The 22,810-nt window shown below is 40.9% G+C and overlaps 1 protein-coding gene across 2 annotated transcripts in view; it reads right to left on the minus strand.

Moving 5' to 3' along the window:
- The window catches only part of LOC128741608 (actin-binding protein WASF3), a 63,225-nt gene extending 42,576 nt beyond the window's left edge, over window positions 1–20,649 (minus strand). The window contains exons 1-2 of one of the 2 annotated variants that reach the window (XM_053837548.1): window positions 20,553–20,649; window positions 9,420–9,965 (exon numbers count right to left, since the gene is read on the minus strand). The gene's annotated coding sequence lies outside the window, so the exon portion shown is untranslated. Of the gene's footprint in view, window positions 1–9,419; window positions 10,137–20,552 lie in introns of both variants that reach the window. The other variant, XM_053837547.1, reaches the window with a different exon arrangement.
- Between the last annotated feature and the right edge of the window lie 2,161 nt (window positions 20,650–22,810).

Here is a 22,810-nt window from a genome sequence, read left to right on the forward strand (position 1 = left end):
GCTTTCTGTTGGCCATTAGAAATACTATTTTCGAAGAGCTTTGCTATTAGAAATTTTTTTTCTTAAGAAACATTAAAGCACTCAATTTGCCATTAGAGTATGAAATTAATGTCGATTAATTTAATAGTCAAACAATGTTCTCTTAAGGGGGCATAGTACTTTTTCAATTTAAAAAAAACGAATTTTTTTTTATTGATCATTTTGAAAGATTAACATTTTGACCAGATGTGTTTCAAGTCATTTCGATGAATTCCAAAAATTGGCAAAGTTACAGCTATTTGTACCGCGCATGTCTGGAGCGATTACACAGCGAATAAAAACTTCAACGTCGTTTTTCTCGAAACCAGGTTTTGAAAGTCGGTACCATAAATATCTCAAGAACGACTCAAGCAATTCTCATGATTCTTTTTTTGTTTCAAAGCCAACAAAATTATCTAGTGTTTGACCCATCCTTTTTTTGATATTACAATTTTTGTATTTTTTTGAAATGTTTAAAGTCAATTTTTTCGACTAAAAACCTTACTTTTATGTTTGAATGTCCGCCATTTTGTTATGTGTTCGAATTTTAAAAAAAGGATGGGTCAAACACGAGATAATTTAATATACTTTCATGTCGTTTTGGAATTTTTCAATTCGGATAAGCCCACCAGCTCCAATCCATGGTACCACAAATTATGTTTTTTTCGAATGATCATGTTCAAGGAGCCGTAGGGGAGAGGGGAAGAAGTTCACATATGCAAACAAAATTGTAAATATTAGTATAAAGTGCAATGTTTAGAATGCAAAAAACCCGAATCGATTCGCTTTTCGCGTTATCGAGAAAAAAAATATTTGAAATAAGGCAAAAAATATGGTGTAAAAAGTACTATGCCCCCTTAATTTTATTCTTCTAGCATAAGAGAGGTAACCCGGAAAAAATAACCATAACACGATGATAAAAATTATGGTAACAGAAGGATACAAAATACAGTAAAAACAATAAAAGTTATCGTCCGCAAAGATAACCAAACTATCAAACTTTTTGTTGTCGACCATAACTTTCATGGTTTTCAGAAATTCTACCAGAAAAATGACGGGTTGTTAAGTACCGTGGACCCCCGTTCGTTTGACCGTTTTTAATCTGCACTTTTTAATTTGAACCCCGCTGGTTTGCACGATGTGCAAATTAAAAATGGCTCAAACATCATTCTCAACATGGCATCATTTGCCTTCGCAGACAATGCACATAAACACGATTTGTTTGTACTGATCTAGCATGTTTAATCCTAGTTTAATCAGTTTCACATTTCGTTTCCCAACGATTACGAAAGAAATCCGATCGAAGAATAACATATTCGCTGCTTGCAACTACCAACTAAACGAGACTAAATCAAATCACCAAAACAATAACAAAGAGCAGGGCGGCCAGTTCATACAAGTTTCAGCATATTTAGGGTTGCTAGTTGTTCAAATTAAAAACGAACCCCGTTAGTTTGCATGAGAAATCGTTCAAACAAACGGAAGTCCACTGTATCTTAACAATAAAAAAATCTAGTTTTTCGCGAACAAAAATTTTCATTTACAGTAAAAGTTATCGTCCTTTTATAGTAATTTTTTTAGGCGAAAAAACAAAATATAATTAAAAAAGGCAGTCAATTTATGATGAAATATGGCTAATTCTATAGCGTAAAATAAGAAACGTAAATATTAATAAAATTTAAATTTGAGGCACTTTTACAATAAATTTACCAAAATTCCAATACCATTTCAATGTTCACAATGAAAAATGATGTAAATGCATTGTTTCTACTACAAAATTAAATGTAAATTTTTTTTCGGGAAAGTATGTAAGTTTTCCAACACACCAAAACATCAGATTCTAATCAAGTCTGTACTTCACTTCGTTTTGCAAATTAAAAAACTGGAAAGCAAAAAGTCAATTCAATGTTTGATACACTACTTTATTTTTGCATTTTAACGGTACTCGAGACCAGTTTGAATAATTCTGAAGATAGTCAAAAAGGCACTACCCGCTCGAACCGAAAGTATTCCCAAGAGTATCTCTCGCCACGATTCCACCCAGCGGGTGCATTGAATGACTCAGCGAAATTTCAATTAGTCTAAAGTAACTTTTGACCTTTCTAGCACTCGAAATGATCTACCATCATCCAGAGATGCCAATCACGTACCGAAAACTACGGAATGCACATACTCAGAAAGAGCTGACTCGCTGCAAGAGGAAGCATATTTTCACACAGAGAGATTTTTCATTCCGCACTTCAGTTCGAAATGTGTTCGATGAGATCTGCTTTTGATTCATGTGCTAATAGTTTCCAGTCCTAGGTCTTAGTCTGTAAGTCATCGTCACTTGTGTTGAGTGCAGAATGCCGCAGATACGACGAACATATAAAGGTGCAGAAGGCCAAAACGCTAGTGTGCATAAATAAAATTCATTTCATGTGCATCCGGAGGAGAAATGTGTCTGTGGAGCATATCTATAGCTACCAACCCATAGTGGCATTCATAGCGGAAAATGATTCACGAGAGTGAATGCCCTGATGATTTTCGGTGCCGCCCGGTTCGTCTCAAGTGGATGTTTGTTTATGGATTTTCAGCAGCTTCTCTTTAGCGTACCGCCGTGTAGTGTATCGCAATGCAATGCCCGGTAGGGATGCTCCAAAAGCTATTAAAAATTATTGGCACTAAATTTCCGTATAAAACTAATTGACGATTGACGAATAAATAAAACTGCTTGGAAAAAATTGTCATCCCAACCACTAGGTTGGGTGTTGATTACGTTAGATGTAGTCAGGTGATCAGCTGATTTTAAATGTACGAACAAAAATCATTCCTGCGTTGGTAAACTTCAAAACCTAATGCACGTATGCGCTCAATTGCCTTCCATCAGCGAAACCGAAGATAAATGCATTCGAACACCGTTTTATGGTCTGTGAATGTTCTGCTACCATAAACTATTTTTCACTGATCTCTCGCCGCGCTTTCATTGTGCGCTGGCATGCGTGCTATATTTTAAATTGTATATATGCGTAAGCGTAAGCCCTTTTTGGATTCATTCCTCCGCAGCTCCAAAGAAATGGAAATGTTTTGCCGCCTAGTTTTAGTTGGCGAAGAAGCTAATGGCCGAGTCACGCCGGGAGATCTTTCAGCGTTTCGAGCTAGTTTATTGTTACCAGCACGTGGTCTTATATCGCTGTTTGTTTTCGGATGTCACATCAATGGCTATTTCAATTATACAGAGAACAAGAAATCTGTTTTCATATGGTTCGGCTGGTTTTCAAACAAAATTAGAACGAACTTTTATGGTAGTTTTCTGTTCTCGGGATTGCACCAATAAGTAACTTCAGTTAGTTCTATTTTAATTCATATTGAAATGTGTTCGGAATGCTTCGTCATTTTCAATCAACAGATTTTAGTAACATGCTCCCAAAAAAAGGAACAGAACGTGAAGGAATGTGCATTCTTTAAATAGGTGAGTTCTGCACTCATCTTGAGCCTCTCTTGATATGCGGTAATCCAACTTTTCTAGTTCACTTCGATTCCGCATATATATCGGATGCAATTGCTTAAGGATCCGGAAATGAGCAAAAGTTTCACTCATAATTGACTCTTAGTAGCTTGATTAGAGAAATAAAATTTTCTAACGTTATCGGTTTCCTCTTTACCGAAGTGAAATTTCCTGTCGCAGTAACGTTCCATGAAAAATGTCACAAACGTTTTGCTTACTATCATTATGCTGTCGTAATATAATAGAATGACGTTTTTTTATTGCCGGTAGCAAATTGAGTTTGATTCCATTCCAACTTGTACATGCTCTTAATAGTAAGGAAATCATTTAAATCAATTGCTGTTTCGCTTTCATGCATGCAGTGAATCATAAAAATCCTAAATGGAAACTTTGTGGTGACTGACCATAACAGACCTATAGAAAATGTGGTCGTTTTTTATGTAAGAGATATTATACAACGCCGAAACCGTTGGAATGGATTGAATTAACTTCACAATGAATCTGAGAAAACAAAATACAAACTACCTATTAAAAAGGAAAACCATATAGTCTACCGGGTTGACAGACTACCAAATAGCTATACAATGGTAAGTATCACATCTTTTTTAAAATTAGAGTCTTAGTATTTGTAGTATTTATACGTTCTTTAACTATAGAAATTTCATTTTGATGAAAAATAAATTGCATCTCTAATCAATTCACTGAATCAGTGTCAGGATCGTGCATTAATCACCAGACAATTTCCGAGAATACAATTTGCAGACTCATAATTTGTTTGTGGAATTCAAGGCGGCATACGATTTAGTCAAGCGAAATAAGCTGTGGCAGATAATGCTAGAATGTGGGTTTCCGTCTAAACTAGTTGCGCTGATTCGTACAACGCTGATGGGTCAAAATCAAGCTTCAGAATAGCGGGTAAGAGCTCAGTCGTCTGCGTGATGTGTGATGGACTTTATCAAGGGTCTCTAACCTACTATTCAACAACGCCCTGGAAGGTGCAGTACGAAGAGCAAACACGGAAGGGAATAGGACAATTATTATAAAATCTCACACTCACACTGTTTCTCGGGTTTGTGAACCACGTCGATATCAACGGAATCAATCGTAGAGTAGCGAGAGAGGCTTAGGCCTTTTATACTGGAAGCAGCGGGATTTTGACTTACCATTAGCATCGCCAAAATGAAGTACAAAGTTGCTGACATGGAACGATATGAAGTAGTGGAAGAATACATATATCTTGGTACGCTCATGATATGAGACAGTGATGCGAGCCACGAAGTAAAACGACAAATTGCAGCTGCAAATCGAGCTTTCTGCGGATTACGTAGCCTGCTGGAGTCTTGTAGTTTGGAAATTCGGCCATGAATTATAGACGCTGATCGACGGGCGGCAATTGGGTCCTAAAGCCCTATGTCGTTTTTAGCTTGAAACGATGAGGTTAGGGTTAGGAACACATATTTTAATATTCAATTTTATATTTTTAGGCTATTGCCGTTAAAAACCTTTTTTTTTAATTTTGTGAAATTTTGAATAAAAAATAAACATTTGGGCAATCTTATATAGACAAACTATAGTTGTGCATGGTTGTGTCAAGCGGTGTCTAGACAACACGAATTAAAAAAAAAGAAACCATAGTATGACTTGAAATGTCACGGAAAACTTTTTGTTTACCTTCACGCTCATGTGATAGTGTGTCAAAAAGTCAAAAGTGCTGGCTTCAGTTTTCGGATGCAACACCCGCCATCGAGATGCGACCGTGTTTGGTTAGAAACGCACAGAAATTTTTGGTCTGCTGTTCGCCCTACTGCTGATTCACATCGGAGTAGCAGAACATACCAATATGATTGATAATACGGTGCCAGTTTCGGTTGGCGTTTTTTTTTCATACTGTTCTGCGGGGTCGATTGTACCGAGATTATGCTGTTAGCCATCAGTTTGACATCGTTTAGTCATTCTTAGCGCAAACTAGATTTGGACAAAGTCTAGCACCGTGAATCGATGGATTGGAATACATTGCCCGAATCAAAACTTTTATCCGTTAACTAGTACAAATTTGATGTTCCACTTCCTTACGACCAGCAAAACGCAGATAAGCACAAGAGACAACTGCGAAGCTGTAACTGTCAAAACGATCAGCTGCTCTAATGTCAAACCAGAGTTGCCAGTGAGAAAAAGTTATCATTGTTGCCAGAAACGTGTTATTTTCGTTATGTCAAGGAAGATCTCTAATGTCAAGGGAGAATAAATTACAATATTTTTGTTTTTAAATTTTTTAGTGCTCTGCATATTTTTAAAAAAGAAAAAACTATACTCTGGTAGTCATAATGGGAAGCTTTATCGTTCCTTCTAAAAAAATCATCTTTTTATCACAAATTTTAGGACCCAAGTGATGCCAAATGGGTTAGTCAAGTTTCCATTAAGGTTATTATTAATTTCACCAAATCACTGGTCATATTCATTTTCCTCATTGTTTTAACCAGCTAATTCGTAGCTAACTCGCTTTGTCCCGTGCTATATGCTTGGCCTGTTTCATCCCGAATCAAGCAAGTAGTTTTGAAAATATTAGGTCTTCCATTACGGCATTTTTGTTGTTCAAATAGTAAGGACAATTTCGTTCAGTCTATCCTTTATTTATTTGACCAAATATTTTATAATTTACGATAGGCGCTATGCGTGGATTGCGTTATCTTCATCTTTTTTACGAACAAGTACAATGACATCTTCTAGTTGTTCTTACACCGCAAACCGTTTTTCATTTCATCCATGAAATCCAGAATGAGTTCACTGGTTATTTCATATTTTCCTGGCGTTTTGTGAGCGGCAGGGGATTTTATAGTATGGTAGATGTCTTCCTCAGTAATTCTGTCCACTAACGACGACGTTTGCGGTGATATTTCGGGGAACTGATATAGCGGGATAAGTCTTCTCGATCCTCTACTTCTTCTCCTGCAAGACTTTGATAATGCTCATACACGGCATTTTCTATGTCTTGAGGATCATTTAAAATTTTTCCGTCGCTTTCAATGGTCATGTATTTAGCAAAGTGATGTTCCTTCTTCTGATAAATTTCGAACAGATTCCTTCCTGAAGAATCCGTTAGAACTCTTACTGCTTGCGTCACATTACAGTCTTTATCCTGTTGTATATGTGTGTTATATTTGATGCAAAATTGCTTAGTTCAAGAGGTATGAACTTTTGAAATAAGTGATACCCAACAAAATCGAATATAGGCAGTGAAGGTCAGCTTCCAAAAACAAAATGTACTTTCTGTGCTTCTTACTTGTCTCTTCTAAGGAGCGTGTAGATTGCGTTAAAACGCGAATATTGAGTTAAACACGCCATGCGCGGTTAGTGATCACGGTTCCACAGATCACGAAAATTCATCGTTCGTTGGACAGGCTTTCTGTATTTCTCCTTTCTTCCAATTTGAAATTGCATGTTGGAAGGTCGATAGTTCCAATAGTATCTTTTTACTACAGGTAGCACTTTATCTGGTGGAAGTAAGTGGAAATGAACAGATCTATAAATCGTCATGCGACAATGAAGCAGTGGATCTTCAAATCCAATGACGATTGCATGAAACTTTAATTTTTCTTGTCAACGGCCAGACCAATTGCGCAGTATGTACCGCAGAGAATTTCACGAAAACAAGCAGAACCAGAAATCATGCCTAATTCCATTCAATTTCTTGAAATCAAGGTGAAGGAAGGAAGCGCAGACCGCATGTACCAAACGCTTCCCAGATAATGATTTATTTACAGTCGTTAGGAGTGTCTTTGCTAATACAAGTTAAGTGATACACGATAAACCGTGCTTTCGGGGATGAACTAATGGCATTTAGAGCAGAAGTCCAGCTTCTGGGATAGCTAGAGCTATGTTAGACGCTTTTTCCTTCCCCATTTCTGAACTGAAGTCACCCGAGATGAGCTTTAAAGTTAAAACGGTATCAGTACATCGAACTTCCGAATGTTTCTTACTATCGAATGTTGGCCAACACGCTAGAATCAACCTTAAATGAAAAAGAATTAGAATTGAATAACAAGATAACACAAGATAATAAATGAATTACCTAAGTCAACATCCAAAAATTGTGCTATATTGCCATTACTCTTATCACCAACCTCATGTTGAGCTCACTTGAAAAGTTTTACCGCAGCATTCATAAAATAAGTATAAGTTATAAACTTATATTCATCTTTCAGTAGAAACAGCGGGGACTATACCGCTGTAATCCTATGTTTTTATCCCCCAAAATGGTGTAACAGATGCGATAATCTGTGAAAAGCGCATTCGCCAATCAACAAGAGCACAGCACTGTATTCATGAATCTAGCCAGTGGATGCAGTGGAGAGAATGTGTAACAGATTCGTAAAGGGCAAGCACCAAGAAATCGATATTTGACTTCCGCCGGTAAAAGGTGCTTCTCATTGCTGCCGGCTGCGCATGCAGAAAAAAGCAACTCACAAAACACATCAGCCAACAAACCACTCCTCAAACCGGTAGCCAAAAAAAAAAGAAAATCTTTTCAAGGCGATAGAAGTCAAATGCCAAAATACATTTTAATTCGGGGGATGGAAAATGTCGCCCTAGGATCATCGGAATCGTCTCTGAACTAACAACAATTGCCTTATGGAGCGTACAAAAAAACAAGAAAAAACCTTCTGGTTTCAGATTTACTTGTGTGTGAGTGTCAACATCTCAGTCTTTGCGCTGAAGTGCACCAGAGCCCGAGATGGGCGTATAATTGTCTTTCCTATACCACCCACTGGCCATCTCGCGCTCCCTGCAAAACCGAATCATCCCTCTGCTTTCGATCTTTTTCGTTCGTTTTACTATTGGGTTTGTTATAACCGCCAGCAATTGGGGGAAGCAACAACTCTTGCATTGCCCGATTAAAATGTTCATCATTGGACGTAACTAAACTGCACTCCCTGCCCAGCAGGAGCGTTTCATAGCTGTGAAATTCTTTCCTAGCATGCAGCTCCGCAAATCAGCACGTCAGCACTATACTGGCGTGACGGGACGGATGAGGGTTGCTTGTCATGTAAAATATAGCTTTGAATTACGCTAATGCATTCCGAAACGCACGGTCCCAAGGGCTGGGAGCAGCCGCTCTATTTGAATAAGTTGCTTTGAGGCGGGTTTCCGATAACGTTAGCTAATCTTATCGGCAAGTAAATAGGAATTTTTAAATGGCTGATATTTATATCCAATGAATGTAAAATATGTTTTTTCTTTCGCAACGCCACCCATTTTTGCGACAAACATTGAAACATTGTTGTATCCTCTGTCGCTCAATTGGCATTTCAGTGGTACTAATTTACAGTTGATTTCTAAAATATATTTTAAAATGTTTCAGTAACATTTAGCTAAACAGTTTCTACGGTTATTAATAAATGCTTAACCATTATTTTCAGAAAAAAATATTGGGAAAATTATCTAACAAAAATCACCAATTATTTTTACCTAATATTAACTTCAGTTGTGCTGCGTCTATCAAGCAATAATTAGTGTTTCTTGCCATGCAACAACGTTCCCATTTCACTGTTTTACATCATCGCAATGAAGATGTAATGATCGAAACTATTCAGCAGACGTTATTATTCAGTACATAGGAAGACTACACGTATCAGGGGCAATCAGTGGTGATTTTTTTAGATCATTTGCATTTCAATTGGTTACAATGACCGCTCTGTGTTTCGCCCGAAGCAAAAATTTTTAAATTGAAACAACACATAAACATTTATGCAATGGGCAATGGATTTTAAACGCCCATAAGGACTTGGCCTGTCTCTAGAATGCTAAATTAGCTTCCAAGTGGTGAGCGTTCGCTCCGTTTGCCGCTGCCTGGCACAACAACATATTCGACCTATCGGCATTGATTGATATAAAATGCCACATGATTATTACTCACTTGAATGTCACTCCTGGCTGGCGGAATGGCTATGGATGACGGAATATCACACCGTTTTGCTTGTCGTTCGACTTGAAGAATGATATCAGCAGCAAAGGTTCCGTCTTCCACCGCACCTTTCCCCTTATCTTTTATCCACTGCTACGTGTATACGTTTCTTGTTTTTTAGCTGATTTTATTCCGTTTCGTTGGTAATTTTCCTTGAACCCGACAGACTTGTACAGGTTTTCTTTCTAATCGCAAAACACTTTGGCACACGCCGTTTGTAATTGGTCAGTTGAACACCACTATTTCGCAGTAAAAATACACAATTTATTTTGATAGCTTCAATAAACTGCAGCATTCACTGGCACAACCTTTCACATTATCGAATAGCTTCTTTTCTTCACTGGAAGTGGGCAGTCCATTCAATGCCTTAATTGCCAACCACAAATCGTAAGCTTCTTTTGTGAAAATTCACATTATATTCTTGCACAAAACTTCAACGTAACTTTTTATCAAACTTTCACCACTTTTTTCGCACAATTTCTAACTCTATGGCCAGAGCTAAACGGGAAAAAATGTAGCCTACAACTTCTTCACTCTCCTGGAGGTGCCAATCCGACGTCCGCAGAGCTGTCACTTTTGCTTTGTCGACGTCTTCTTTTCCGCAAGCTGTATGCGTGCGTTTGTGTTTGTGCACAAATTACGCTACTAGCAGCGCAACACTGCTCGATTCTAATACGAAAAATAAAAGCTTCGTTCATCAACTGCTGCGCTCTCCGTGCTCTTACATCTATAGTCTATAGAGGTATTAGTGAGACTCGAATGTCAATCTGAATACCAAACCAATACCACACCGCAATGAAGTGATGACAAATCAACAGTATCCTCGAGAGACTCGTAGCTTTGCGGACACAGTGGGCCGGGCAGGTTCTGGGTGGCTTATACTTTATTGGGTCTCAGGTGCATGAGTAACCATAAAACCGTCGCTACTTGCTTTGAGTGCAATTGACTCTACATCCTGAAAATTGTTGCGTCACGTCACGTTATATGCACGAATATTCCGTCTGCCTTTTTGACGTAGGACTACGTCTTACGGCAAGTTTTGAGATAGGGTGTCATTCCAAAAAATCAAAAAATGCGAGCGTCGCGAAAAATCAAAGGTTTTGAGCGCTAATAGCTCAGCGGTTTTCCGATCGATTTTCAATATTCTTACACCAATCGATCGGAAAATCTTCTTGTCCTTGCTTGGGAAGTACGCCAGAGAGAGTGACAAAGCCCCCTCGTGCCAATAGATTTCTTACGAACGCGATTAAACCTAGTCCAATCTGATGTCTGTGTTAGGGAAGTGTGCCAGAAAAAATGACAAGTTCGTTGTCCCAACAGATCGCAAATTCTTTACTACGTGACGATTAAACCTCGGCGAATTTGATATCTGTGTTGGAAAAATGTGCTACAGCTGTAGTGAAAAGATGTGCTGTTGATAAAATAGGATTGAATTGGTAAAATCCTTTCAACGTGGGAAACCATGGATAATAAAAACAATCTTTAATTTCAGTAAGGTAGCAGGAAAGTAATAGTTTGTGTTCTTGATTTGTTAAATTGTTTTCATATGCACAATCTTTTGAGAATTAAACGTATGCAATGTTAATGCTTTGATAAATGTTACATACAACGCATGTAACATGTATATATGTTGCATATAGCATGTATACATGAAGAATCGAATGATTACAAGCATGAATACATGCTACTATCACTACAAAGAGACTTACGTAGTCCTGCGTCACATATATATGCGGTCGCTTCTTGTACACAACCCCTCTGATTTTTTTCATACACGACTTCACTTTCGAATAATTTATTGCTTGCAAGTAAAAATTGTATGATCCAAAGTGCAAAATCCCTCATAAAAGTGCGATCCTACATTTAATCGTTCGGCGCACTTTTTCGTTACACTTCAAGCAGTAAGTGCGCCGAAGAGACCGAAACGATTTAAGCCAAAATAGCACTTTTAGGAGCGATTGCTCACTTATTGATTGGACAATCTTCCCTGCAATCAGGAATATTTCAAAATGATCGGTTATCAGGAAGGGATGGTTGCTTTATATCATGAACACGTTTTACATCAAGTTCATCTAGCTTTAAGGTGAAATTAGTCGTCATCGATTCTGCCAATATCAAAAGCAGTTTTTTTGTTCGTAACAAAAATTCTTTTCATGAAAATATATTCGCTGTATTCAGATTGGTAAGAAGAATGTAGTATTTACTTTTTTACAAACAGAATCCCGCTTTTGGCTCCAAAAACTGCTTCCGAAATTGGACTCTTCGACGAAAAGCTAATGACTGCTAGTTTCCCGTTAATATTCAAACGATATAATCGAACCACGAATCGAACTGAAGGTTTTGGATATAATCGTATATGAAGAATTGATGAGGAATATGGACGAATAACGAAAATGATGTTTCTTGAACAGTGGTTTATTAGTAACTAAGGAAAAATATCTAGGTAACAGACCTTAAGAACAAATGAATATTAAATCGACTGCTACTTAGATTTGTTTCTTCAACACCCCCTCTCAGTTGATTTCAGCTAATCCTATTTTATCCCGCAAGTGCAGGAATTGAGGTGATGCTAAAGCCTTCGTTAAGAGATCTGCCTCTTGTTGTTGTGTTGTTATGTATACCAGTTGAATCTGCTTTTTAGCGACAGCCTCTCTTACAAAATGATATTTAACGTCTATGTGTTTAGCCCTCTTTGTTTCTTCCTTCTGCGCCATTGCTATTGCACCTTGGTTGTCCTCGAAAACTGGTACGGGATGTATATTTTCAGCTTCCATTGCATCGGTCATTAGTCCACACAGCCATAATGTTTCGCTTACACAGCTGCTCATAGCAATATATTCTGCTTCAGTTGACGACATTGCTACAGCGTTTTGCTTCTTTGAAGACCAAGCTACGGTAGAGTTGAAAACCTTCAGTAGATATCCTGAGACACATTTTCGATCATTTTCATCGCTAGCAAAATCCGCATCGACGAAACCAACTACAGGTGGTGAATGGGCATTGCTTTTGTATACTAGTTTAAAACGTTTAGTACCTTGAAGGTATCGTAACACTCGTTTTGCGTGCTTCCAGTGCTCCGGTCCTGCTGCATCCTGGAATCTCGATAAATAGCCAACAATATAACATAAATCCGGCCTTGTTCCCAGCATTAGATACATCAGGCTTCCTATGAGCTCACGGTATGGTTGCTCACATTGTCCTTCGTATCGTTGTAACTGCAACCTCACTTCAGCGGGTGTATTGCACGACTTACAGTCACTCATGCCGAACCTCTCCAGAATCTTTTCAATAAGTCCCAACTGAGAAAGTTTCATAACACCATTCGCTCGGTCGCGCTCTACCTTAATACCGAGAAAATGATGAAGTTCGCCCATATCAGCCATATCGAAACTCTTCGTAAATATGCTTTTAATTTCCGCAATATTCCTGACACTCTTGGCTGCAATCAAAAGATCGTCTACATATACAACAATGTATGCAGTATCACCATCTTGCTGTCTGGTGTATAAACAATAATCGTATCGTGAACGAGTAAAACCATGGATCTCTAAGACTTCATTAAAACGACTGTTCCAGCAACGTGGGGACTGTTTCAAACCATACAGAGAACGTTTCAACAAGCAAACCTCATTTTCTTCAGCCTTTACACCATCCGGTACCGCCATGTATACTTGCTCTTCCAGCACACCGTTCAGAAACGCCGTGCGAACGTCCATTTGATGAATTTCGTAACAGCGATTATTTGCTATAGCCAATACAGTTCGAATTGTGTTCAATCTTGCAACCGGCGCGAATGTCTCTTCATAATCAACGTGTTTCCTCTGCATAAAGCCCTTGGCTACCAAACGAGCTTTAAAACGCACAGGATTACCATCAGCATCCGCCTTCAACGTGAAAACCCATTTACTAGGGACTGGAACAACAGACACAGGCTTCTTCACCAGCACCCACGTGTGATTTTTATTCAACGCCAATAGTTCTTCTTCGACTGCCTGCAGCCACTGCGCACGATCTGGATGTTTGCTGATATCATCGTAACTGTTTGGTACCTGAGAAAATTCAACAGCAGAATTTGCTCCGTATGACGTTAAGAATTCTTTAAACCAACCTGGTCTCCTGCACTCCCGACCACTGTGCCTAGGTGTAGACTCGCCTGGAGAGTTACTACCTACCTGTTGTGGTGGGAGTGCCGACGTATCTGATTCTGATTCTTCACTTTCCCCCTCTTGCTCCGTTTGCTCTAACTCTTCAGCATCAGGAGCATCGACAAATTCGTCTTCCTCTGCTGTCACTTCATCCCCCTCTTGCCTTTGCATTTGTGGAATCAGTAAAGGAATCACTGTTTCGCCAGAGAACTGCTTATCGACGATCTTCTTAAACGGGAATTCTGCTTCATTGAACCACACATCACGGGCAACGATTAATTTTCTACTACCAGGTGACCATAAACGGTATCCGCATGGAGCATAACCAAGCATTACACATCGTTGTCCAGTTGCATCCAATTTGCTTCGTTTTTGTTTTGGAATCCAGGAATAAGCTACGCAACCAAACACACGTAGCTTGTCTACTACAGGTTTTTCACCATGCCACATTTCTGCTGGAGTTTTGTTTGAAAGAGCCTCCGTCGGACTTCGGTTTATTACATAGACTGCATTCAGTACAGCTTCACCCCATAAATATTTTGGCGCACCCGATTCGATCAGCATAGTTCGCATCTTTTCCGAAATTGTCCGGTTGAATCGTTCAGCTACTCCGTTGTGTTGAGGAGTGTAACCAACTGTGGATTCCACCTGTATTCCTTGCTGCTTGTAAAACGTCAATTGTTGCTTACTGAAATACTCTCGTCCCAAGTCGCAACGAAGATTAGCAATCTTTACTCCAAACTTCGCCGTCGCCATTGCCTCATATACCTTGAAGTAATCAAATACTTGATCTTTCGACTTCATAAGGTACACGACAGCAAAATGAGTGTAATCGTCCACAAACGAAACAAAATACTGAAACCCATCGTGTGTTGCAGGCGTGATTTTTCCACAAACATCTGTATGTACTCTCTCCAACGGTCTTGTAGTAGCGGGTCTTGTTCCACAGAAGGGCAAACGTACTAGCTTTCCTTCCGCGCAGGTGTCACAAAAACCACCATCACCTCGTAGTTTATCCATGCCTTTTACCATTTTTGAACTTTGCAGCTTCTTCAAATTTCGATAACTCAGGTGTCCGTATCGACGGTGCCATAGTTCCAGCTTATCGCAATCAATTTTTGCAGCTAATACAACACCAGTATCCACATCCATCGACAAATAAAACAAGTTTCTTCGTAAAACCGCTTCGCCGATGTGCTCTCCATCTTTGGTAAGGAGTGCACGATCTGGTAAAAATTGTATTTGCACTCCTACTTTCAAAAGAGCAGCCAGAGACAGAAGATTATACTTCAGACGAGGAACATGCATTACGTGACTTATTTTCAATGTCACTTTTCCGGTTTGCGTCTTCACTTTCCCAGTAACGGTTCCTTCCTTAATGCCCTGCATACTTTCATCATCCTTGGCACTTTCGATTGTCACCGGGGCCGGCAACATTTTGACAGAAGACAAATAGTTTTCTTCCTTCACCATATGCCTGCTAGCTCCAGAATCCAAAATCCATTCCAGTTTGTTACCAGGTAACACCTCTGCTTCCTTTGAACTAACCAAGGCTATTTCACGATCAACCGGAATCTCCGCTGCATTTGCCCGTACCGTTTGCTTCTTTGCCTTCGGACAGAATGAACGTTTATGCCCGAAAAGTCCACAGTTATAGCATTTTCCTGCGAAATTGCTCCTAACAAATTGCTTTTTTCCATGCTTTGCTGCCAACACTACACCGTCAGATCCGTTGCTAGTGCTTGAACCACCTTCTCGCCCGTTGTTTTTCAGTTCCTGTGCCAACAGGCGTGCTTTCACGGTATCCAAGCACAACTTGTCGTCAGGGAGATTTTCCATCGCCGTTGTTGTAACATCGAAGGAGGCCGGCAAAGTTATGAAAAGTTGGCTCACCTGATCCAGTTCGGTCACGGTAGCTCCCGCATCTTTGAGCTGCCTTATCAGCTCATCAAATTTCCGGAAATGGTCTTTTAACGGTGTTCCTTCCTCCATTTTCAGTAGCGAAAGAGACTTACGAATGTACGTTTGTGCAGCAAATCCTTTCTTTGCAAACGTATTGGCCAAAGATTCCCACATTTCCTTTGCCGTTTCCTTGTCCCGAACATACTCCAAATGACTATCTGCAATAAAGGCCACCAAAAGAGCTTTTGCCTTATCGTTTTTGTCCTTGAACGCCGCTTTCATTGCTTCAGTTGCGTCTTCAGCCGGCGGATCCTGTTTCACTCCCTCCAAAACGCCGTGAGCTGCTAATTGCGTTTCGACTCGAAATTTCCACGTATCGAAACCTTCTCCAGCAAACTGAACTACCCCAGCCTTTTTCGCGCTTGTGGTCATTCTGCTCGCTGCTGCCGGAATCTTCAGTTCTTAAAACTTGCTGCTTCTAGAGTCTTCCAAGTTTGGAACAATTCCGAAAAAAAACTGCTTCAAGAATTTTCAAATTACTGTCGAACTGGGCCCATAACCTATGGACGAATAACGAAAATGATGTTTCTTGAACAGTGGTTTATTAGTAACTAAGGAAAAATATCTAGGTAACAGACCTTAAGAACAAATGAATATTAAATCGACTGCTACTTAGATTTGTTTCTTCAACAAGGAATAAAATTGTTTACGTACGAGCGATCAATATAGCAAATATAGCATTTGAGATGATTCGAGGGTTCTTTTTTGAGCTTTCTGGTGGACTTGGTCTCATTCCATTGCAAATTTACAACGCACGCAAATTTGCCTTAATTTTAGCTTCTTTCGAATTACATAATTGCACTGCAGGATGAAGGATCGCTGCGGTTTGTCAAGTGACAAAAATTTCTAGCACTTATATGCTCTGTGCCCAGTGATGGTACCCAGATGGTACCAACTAGTTACCGCTGATGTTTCTGGGAACAGCAGATAATCCTAGATGCCTTATCCAGAACAAAACTCAGCTGTAGAACGGAGTGGACTCATCGATCTCGATCAGCATATATGCTCATAGTTGCGTCCTACGTAATGGTCTATTTTTACGTGTACCGCATCGGCGAACCAACTACAGCACCTTCAGCACAATCACCGGTCTGCAACGCCTTTTTAATCGCTTGGTACCTAGCTTCGACTTAAACGTTAGCCTGGAGGTACTGAAAACTCGATTCCTGGCACTAGCTCGTAGATTTTAGGTTAAGTCTATCAGTAGGGCCAAAAGGCCTGTTGATATTTTTTTCTACAAATAAACTATAAACATAGCGAAACGGCCTGGATAAATATGTCGCTATGTTCATAAACAGTTCATATAGTTGGTTCGGAAGTTCTCGATTCAGCAACGGATTGCGTCGAAAGCCCTACTGTTGCTAGACAATTGCACGGCATGTCATGAGATCCAAGGTTTAGGAACGAATAAAAAAATCACATGGCGGAATGCATTGAATGATTGGCCGTAGCTTGGGATGAAGAACCAGCAAGTGCGATAAACGGTATTACTCCTGGACCAAGCTAAAAAATCTGAGGTCAGAGAACTATTGGACGGTTCACAAAATGAATCTATTCGCGTTGACGAACGTAAGCTGCTGCCACCTCCAAAAGTTCACGTAGGGGTGAAGCGAAATAGGAATTTCTTAAAGAGCGCAAGAGATCGAAACATTTTGGCAGATTTTCACCCACACGTACATACGGGCATTTTTATGAGTGCAAGAGATCGTTTAATGCCGTCAACGCGAATCACTCTCGGCACTCTTGTTAAATTTGTTGAAAACGAAAAACGGAAAACTGGGTGGTTTGGAATATACGGAGGATGAAATGAGATGCTGGTAAAACGATTGAGTCCCAGATGTAACTGATGATTAGATATCTGGAGATGGCGAAATTTGTACAGATTTTGAAATACAGTGAATTTCGAATTCGGGTTGATTTTGGTATGCCTCGATTTTGGAACGGACCGATTTTGACTACAAAAGTATTCGTTTTTAGCAACACAAAATATTTCACTTTCAAAAATATGCTTAAATATCAATCAGTTTCCGCACACTTGCTCTAAACGACGAAAAAATGACGTCAGTATGTTCATGAAAATAAGTTTGTGGTTCGAACAATATTTTCATTGCCCTAGGACTACGTTTTACCGCACGGTGTCAAAAACTAACTTGCACCGGACGGATAGCTCTTGGTGGACTTTTTAAACTTAAAATGGTTACAATCGCGGAAAAATTATTTATGTTTATTTAATTTCTATTGCATTTACATTGTCATATCAAATGAAGGCGATTTTGGCAACATAGGCGATATGCATTTGTAGCAAAATTCGAAATCCTACTGTGTGAGTATACTTACTTACTTAGGTGGCTTGCCGTCCTAAGACAAAGCCTGTTGAACAAAATTTCTCCATGTAACTCGGTTGAGGGCTACCGCTCTCCAATTCCTCGGACACCGAGTACTCTCCGCCAGATCTCGCTCCACCTGGTCTAACCATCTTGCTCGCTGCGCTCCTGGTCGTCTTGTTCCTACCGGATTTGAGGCGAACACCATCTTTGCAGGGCAGTTGTCCGGCATTCTTGCAACATGCCCTGCCCATCGCATCCGTCCAGCTTTAGCCACCTTCTGGATACTGGGTTCGCCATAGAGCTGTGCGAGTTCATGGTTCATCCTCCGCCTCCATACTCCGTTCTCCTGTACGCCGCCGAAGATCGTTCTTAGCACTCGTCGTTCGAAAACTCCGAGCACTCGCAGGTCCTCCTCGAGCATTGTCCATGTTTCATGCCCGTAGAGAACAACCGGTCTAATAAGCGTCTTGTACAGGGTGCACTTTGTACGGGGACTTAGTCTGCTCGACCGCAATTGCTTGTGGAGCCCATAGTAAGCACGACTTCCGCTGATAATACGCCTCCGAATCTCACGGCTGGTATCATTGTCCGCCGTTACCAGTGAGCCAAGGTAGACAAATTCATCGACTACCTCAAACTCATCGCCGTCGATCAATATACTACTGCCCAAGCGGTGTCGTTCGGCCTCGGTTCCGCTGGCCAGCATGTACTTTGTTTTAGACGTATTTACCTTTAACCCAATCTTTTCTGCTTCGCGCTTTAGTCTGGTGTACTGTTCAGCCACCGCCACAGATGTCCTGCCGATAATATCCATGTCATCGGCAAAGCAGACGAATTGACTAGATTTGTTGAATATCGTGCCCCGCGTGTTGATATCCGCTCGGTTCATAACACCTTGTAGCGCTATGTTGAACAGCAGGCATGAAAGACCATCACCTTGACGAAGCCCTCTGTGTGATTCGAATGAACTTGACAATCCACCCGAAATCCGAACACAGCACTGCGTACCATCCATCGTAGATTTAATCAGTTTGATGAGCTTCCTGGGGAAGCTGTTCTCGTCCATGATTTTCCATAGCTCTTTCCGGTCGATGGTATCATATGCGGCTTTGAAGTCAACGAATAAATGATGCGTGGGAACTCTGTATTCACGGCCCTTTTGGAGGATTTGCCGCAGTGTAAATATTTGATCCGTTGTAGACCGACCTTCGACGAAGCCGGCTTGATAAGTTCCCACAAATCTATTCGCAATTGGTGATAGACGGCGGAAAATGATTTGGGACAGCACTTTATAGGCGGCATTGAGAACGGTGATCGCTCGATAGTTCTCACAGTCCAACTTGTCGCCCTTTTTATAGATCGGGCAGATAACCCCATCTTTCCACTCCTCCGGTAGCTGTTCCGTATCCCAAATTCTAACAATTAGTCGGTGTAGACAAACGGCCAGCTTTTCTGGTCCCATTTTAATAAGCTCCGCTCCGATGCCATCTTTTCCAGCTGACTTGTTGTTCTTTAGCTGCATGATGGCCTCCTTAACTTCGCCTATCGTTGGGGCTGGCACCTCTTCCCCGTTTGCTGCACCGTCGAAATCGCTTTCCCCGCCGCCATGGTTTTCCGCCTGGGCGCCATTCAGGTGTTCGTCGAAGTGCTGCTTCCACCTATCCGTCACCTCACGATCGTCCGTCAGAATACTGCCAGTCTTATCCCGACACATTTCGGCTCGCGGCACAAAGCCTTTGCGGGATCCGTTCAGTTTCTGGTAGAACTTCCGCGTTTCCTGAGAACGATGCAGCCGCTCCAACTCCGCATATTCCTGCTCTTCCAGGTTGCGCTTTTTCTCCCGAAAGATTTGGTTTCGCTGCATCTTCTTCTGTTTGTGTCTTTCCACGTTCTGACGTGTGGCACTGCGCATCTTGGCCGCCCGCGCAGCGTTCTCCTCATCCATCCCTCCTCCTACTGTGTGAGTATAATGATAATGAAAACATGCCAGCGAAATGTTGATCATATCCTACGCTTCAAATATATGTATGGAAAATTACTCGTTTTCATGACGAATAGCCATAACTAATATATTGACATTATACCAGGCAACAGTTTCGATACAGTTCGCAGTACCATTTAATAAAAGGTTTTAGATTAGAAGATAGGTGATAATATTTATGATTAGTGATTCCAATTAATGTGGTTTACCAGACGACTTTCTCAGTTTTTAAATTAAGAATCTTGTATCATGTTCCATAAAAAAATTTAAAATTCGCGTAAAAATCGAATTTATTCCAAAATTTGAGTAAAACTGCGTAATTAGACACGATTTTTACCTGAACTAAAAAAGTTACTTCTTAGATAAAGATTCTGTCATTATGCATTTTGAACATTTTTCATGTTATTTTGTTTTTAATATTAACCCTTAATCTGAACTGTCATTATTGTCATTAAGCATTTAAATCAATGTACTTGTTACTGTTTTTCGACACCACGGCCCACTGTGCGCACAAGAACACCGTACGGCGAAGTTCTTTTCGCTTGCTTTTCACCACGTTCTTTTTCTTTGCATGTGGGGTGCGGTATTCACAAACCTAATAAATTCTTCTGTTGTTTGCAGCACAAATTTGTTTCAGAAAACACCAGTCGTTATAGCACAAGTTTTTTACCTCGATATCGAAAACACAGTTCAGCAAACAAGATCTCCTATTTATACACACTATTCAAACACTTTTCTTGCCTATTATGAATTTGATTTGAGCAATCAAACACTCAACACCTCTTTCCAACCGAATCTCGAATCGAACTGCTTTCCGCTTTCGTCGAATCTCGAGCTCGGTACGGCAATCTCGCCATCATCGCTAGCAATGTCGACTGAAAAGGAAAGGGCGAAATCCACCTATACATGCGGGGAAAGCAACGATAGTCACGTTTGCACAAGCGCACACACACAGTCGCAAGTCGATTCATAACCGAGAGCTTTTACTATACCCTCAAAGAAGCACGGTTGAGTATGTGTAGACGGTACACAGAGTAAAGAAGTAGAGGTGAAGTTTGTGAAACGGTGCTTTGCGTGATTGTTTATTCAACCATTCGGGAGAAAGAGTGGGACCGACGATATCGAAAAACACAAAATGGGCAGAGCCAAATCTAGGGTGGAATGAAAGATGGAGCAATAACATACCTAATTAAGATTATGATTTCATGCATATGAGAGTATTAACGTAACATACCTTAAGTAACAATTCAATTGCTTTTTAAAATTCGTTATTTATTATGGTTCTAGAACTGTAACTGGCATGGCTTTGAGCTGTTTCAAAAACCTTATAAGGGACCATCCATATTCCACGCGGACAGCTTAGAGGGGTTGGGCTGTTCACGTGGATATTTGTTTTTCATACAAAAAATAAAAAGTAGAAAGAGAAATATTGAATTAATTTTACATATTTACTATAAAATATTGATGGGCTTCAAATGATGAGTTGACAACCTGGAAAGAGCGTCAAACACAGCTCTGGTTCTCACAAGCGCCCGCCTCATGGCTCCACGAGTCATATTATACCAAAGGCGGCGTAGCCTGGGCAATGTTGCTAATCTGACAATAGCGAAGTGAGGAAATGCGACACAGACTGGCGCGGTAACCATAGCATGGGGGTAGAGGAAGTGCTTCGTCAAACACGAGCGTCTGTTCACCAAGCGGGTGCGGCTCAAATAGCGTCTGGTCTCCATGTTAGGGGCGGCTGATTATCATACCCGTCTTCGTGCCAGCGGGGACTCTAAATAGTGCTGTGCACCATGCTGTGCATGGTCCTCCGGCGAGACAGGGGGTTAGGGGCAGGCATAACAAGCCGCCCTGGAAAATAAAAAGTTACCAACAACGAAGAAGAAAATACGGATCGGAACAATCGGTGTCGATCTACGCGACGAAATAAGTACTACGATTGGAAACTCGGGACATGGAATTGCAAATCGCACGGCTTCCCAGGTTGCGATAGGATAATCTATGATGAACTACATCCCCGAAACTTCGAAGTCGTAGCACTGCAGGAACTTTGCTGGACAGGGCAGAAGGTATGGAAAAGCGGGCATCGCGCGGCTATTTTCTACCAGAGCTGTGCAACACCTACGAGCTGGGAACCGGCTTTATTGTACTGGGAGAGATGCCCCGGCGTGTGATTGGTTGGCAACCGACCAACGCAAGGAAGTGCAAGTTGAGGATTAAGGGCCGTTTCTTCAATTACACTATCATCAATGTGCACTGCACTCACGAAGGGAGACCCGATGACGAGAAGGAGGCGTTATACGCGCAGCTGGAGTAAGTGTATGATGGTTGTCCGCGACGGGACGTGAAAATCGTCATCGGTGACATGAACGCGCTGGTAGGACGGGAAGCTATATAAAGACCGGTAATCGGGCCAAAGAGCCTGCATGCCGCAACGAACGACAACGGCCAACGATGCGTAAATTTTGCAGCTTCCCGAGGTATGGTAGTCCGAAGTACCTTCTTCCCCCGCAAAGATATCCACTAGGCCACCTGGAGATCGCCAGACCAACGAATAGAAAACCACATTGACCATATTATAATCGACGGTAAATTATTCTCTGATTTTATAAACGTGCGCAGTGCGAATATAGATTCGGACCATTTCCTAGTTGCAGTCTGCATGCGCTCAAAACTCTCGACGGTGTATAACACGCCGTGACCCAACATCGAGTAGCTACGAGACATCGGAGTGTCCCAGCACGCACGGTAGCTGGAAGCAGCGCTGCCAACGGAAGAGCAACTTGGCGCAGGAACTCTTCAAGATGGTTGGGAAGGCATTAAGACCGCCATCGGTAGTACTGCTCTAGTGGCACTAGGTACAAGGAATCCGAACCGAAAAAACGATTGGTTAGACGGCGAATGCGAGCAATTAGTGCTGGGGAA

This window comes from Sabethes cyaneus, chromosome 3 (assembly GCF_943734655.1).
Source record: "Sabethes cyaneus chromosome 3, idSabCyanKW18_F2, whole genome shotgun sequence".
In the NCBI taxonomy this organism is placed as follows: Eukaryota; Metazoa; Arthropoda; class Insecta; order Diptera; family Culicidae; genus Sabethes; species Sabethes cyaneus.